The following is a 3,986-nucleotide window of genomic DNA, read 5'->3' as shown; positions in this document are numbered from 1 at the left end:
TGAAGGATATCTTTCCAGGAAGTGGTGGAAATAGATAATAAATATGTAAATAATAAGGTTTTTTACCTTGGTTTACCTTGGTTTTTTCAATTACCTTAAATAATTAATGTTTGACTAAATTATCTTTTTAATATTTGTCCATGGTAATATTCACCCTAAGCTGCACGGCCAAGTGGATCATTTGAATGGCTGGTAACTTGTAGGCTTACTTCGAGGCTCCAATCACAACACTGATTGACTTCACTGTAGGAAATTAAATGTTAATCCTATATATTTAAGAATTTGTCACTCAGGGAGATTGATTTGTCAGTTCCATAACCTTATTCAGTTTTGTGCAAAGGGGAGGCCGGCGTGACCCACTTACATCCACCTTGGCATGCGCAGATTACACTGCTCATTCGTTTTTTATCATTTATTTCTGGTTATGAACTTGATCAGTGTGTACTTTTGCTATTTTGACCAGTTGTCATTTTCCACAAATGTTCTGAAATGACAACATTTTTGGTCGGAATTGAAATAAAGTTGAGTCATCCCTCTTTTATGAACTCGTGAAATGTCGTTGCGGTCTCTTTCCAAGGTTGCATCATCAAGCGGTGACAGCCATTTGGGGTTTTGTTTTTTTTGTTTGTGTCATCACCGAGTCATCTCTTTGATTCTACCAGAGCGGAGCGCTGAAGCACCACTCGGAACTCGACATCAGGACTCGTGACTGTGGTGACTGTAGCGACCACGCCGCTGACACCCACTCACCGCCGCGGTGGACGTGCTTAGCGGTTTCTTTATGTCGGAGGGGATCGCGTTTGTTTTGGCCGAACCGTGCCCTGCAAATGCAAAGGGGAAAAGGCTCAGACGACAATCTCGGTTTGATTCACTTGGGTTGGGCAGGCCTGAGCTGACAAGAATTGACGATGGCGATCAATAATGGGATTGTGACGGTTTTTGGAGGGTCATTGCCATTTGTGTTGCCATCTGTCATTTGCCATTTGGTACGTTACAAAGGAGATGGAGGTTATGTGAAGCTGAAAATCAACTTGAAATAAAGCCTACCTGAGCAACCTAACAAGCCCCACCCCCAACTGACCAAGTCCCCCTGCAAAGGCGAAGAAAAAAGGAAAAACTCCAACATTTCGAATAACACTGCAAGACAAAAACTGCAGGGGAAAAAAGATTTAAGGCTAAAGTCAGATAAGGCTGGCAAAAATGACATAATCAAAAGCACACAAAAAAAAAAACATCTAAAAGGGAGCGAGAAGAGAGAAGAGCAAGCCATGGGAAAAAGGGAGAAAGCAAAAATGAAGGTGGGCAAATGAAACACGCTTCAAAAAGGAAGACTTTCCTGCAGCGTCGGGAAAGTCTACACGGTGAGTTCCCCGCCAGTGACGAGGACCCTGGGAGGGTCACTCCTGGCCGAGGGCGAGAAGCAAGGTCTCGCTCCAGCGAAGGCCCCGACGGCGGGACGCAGGCCTCCGGGGATACTGGCCCTCAGCAAGCCCGGCAGCCGCTTCCTCTGGGCTCCTAAAAAAAATATTTTTTGGGGGGCAAAAAAACAACTGTAAGAGTTGTCAGCGTGGGAGCTCGAAATAATGCCATAACTTATTTTGCGCGGAAAGAGTGATTCATTACGGGGATGATGAGCATGTGGGCAGGGATGTGTCACTGGAGAAAAACAACGTTGATATTTGTGCTTTTTTTTAAGCGCTATTCTTTGTCTCTTTGCCCTTTGTGTGCGCTGAGTTGCCAGTTTTAAATCCAGTAATTCACTGCTTTCAGAAAGATCCGAACAAAACTCAAGACCGTTTTTTTTGACAAATCATCTCTCTTATTCAATAAAGTATAAAGGTCAATACTATAAATGGGAAATACAGGAGTAGAAATACAGCAGGTTATGAACTACATGATTGTATGAACTGTCGTAGTGAGTAAATATAGAGGCAAGTATTAAGATCAGCGGCAGATACATCTGAAATGTCGACTCTGATGAAAGAGAACGTGACTATTTATGACAGGAAGTTAAATACATGGATAAATAAAATCGGATAAAATATTTATTGCCCACACCGATGTAGCTACTGTACCACTGCAACCACATAGTGAACTATAGTGACCTATTCGCCCGACAAAAAAGATTACAAGATGGCGATGGGGTGGGCAAGCTTACCAAGATAACAGACCTTGGGACTCCTGACACAAATTTGTTCTCAGAGTTCCTTCAGCCCTGTCACTCATACCCTGCACATATACCAAGTTGGATGATGATGTCACAAGTGTTCTGCTCCACTACTTCCGGTTCCTCCCGCTCTTGTCACGTTTTTTTTTACTAACTCCTCCTACAGATATGGTCCGTTGTGAATCAAACTTAGACCAAAGCATGTCTGGACTGCCCCGGACACAATTCATTGGTTTTGTGTCCGTGGGTTTCACGTTTTTCTGAGCGCCAGGCACTTTCAGCCGGAGAATGGCTGGAAGAATAATAGAAATCAGAACAAAAACAATACGGCACCTGCCCTTCAGGCAGGACCTCCAACTTGAGATATTGACATAAAAACAGACAAATACTCGACAAAATGGTAAAAAATATGCCGGGCCTTATATGTAAGTGTGTTCGTACATGTATATACGGTACGTACGAGTGTGTATTTATTTTAAATGTACCTTCTTTGGCGCAAACTGATGCCAGCGCCTCCAAACAATCAGCTTTATAGAAGGAGAGTTGTGACATCACACAGATCATCTGCCGATTGGCGGGGCTATGTGGGGGATTCCCGTAGTATGGTTGTATGCGCTTCCATGACTATTAAATGTAATACTCATGATTTAATAGTGGCTGTATTAAATATCCATAACTATTGAATCCATGCTGGGTTCCTTTATTTCCAAGGTTCTCTTTTTATTTATTTTATGGCAAGGTCCCCCTTGGAATACTAAGCTCTGGCTGATGATGAGTTTCACAACAGAAACTCACCACCATTGGTGGAATTGAGTAAATATATTTTGTGAAAAAATGTATTAAGAGACGCAAAACAATTTTAAAAATGGAAAAATAATAATCTTGCGCTCCCAAGCAATTCCTTCGAGGACCCCTAAGGGTTCACGGACCCCAGTCGGGGAGCTAAGGACAGTGGCCATGTGATCGGCCAAAACAGGTCGATTGAACATCGGGAAAATGTGGGGCTGAACAATATGGCCATCCACCGTAGCTTGCAGGTGGTGGTGGCGGTGGTGTCATGTAATATTTTCCTGGCACCCGTTAAGGCCTCTTAATATTTCATTTCATTTCATTTCATTTTTTATCCACTCCGCTCATTGTGATGCACAACTCCAGGAAAATTTGAAAAAGTAAAAAAGCGATCCACAATGAAAACACAACTCACAACTCCATGACCGAAACGCGGCAGGGAGAAGAAAAATATTATTTTGCCTGCCCCGTACTCCAAGATAATAAAAGAAAAAGACGGAAACAGATGGTCTGTCAATTCCAGTTACTTGACAACCATTACTAACATTAATATGAAATTCTCATTCTGAATCATTGTGAGAATCATTCTGTTCGGAATTCCAGAGTTTGACGCCAGCCACTGAAGTACACATCTGCTTTAAAGTAATCCGTGCGCACCGAATTCTTGAATCGAAAAAACGAAAAACAAACAACTTTTGTAAATTTCTGGGAATACTCCGCTTTCTGCCCTGTACAGAACTAATAATGTCTATAACTCCACTAAATCTTTAAGTTTCAATAGTCCTGACTTCATAAACAATAATCTGTTGGTGTGCTCTCTCCAATCCACCATATGAATAATTCTCACTGCTCCTTCTCTGTAAATAAACAACGGCTTTACCTTGCTCACGTACGTGTTGCCCCACGCGCCCACGCAGTAGCTTAAATATGCCAAAATAAGTGAACAGTACAGAATTCTCATTGCCTGTATCCTCAATATACTGTAAACTCCATCTATAGACGGTGGAACTTTTTCGTCCTCTTTTTGATG

Source organism: Zeus faber (genome assembly GCF_960531495.2).
Source record: "Zeus faber genome assembly, chromosome: 2".
NCBI classification, from domain to species: Eukaryota; Metazoa; Chordata; class Actinopteri; order Zeiformes; family Zeidae; genus Zeus; species Zeus faber.
This window is presented reverse-complemented; position numbering follows the sequence as displayed.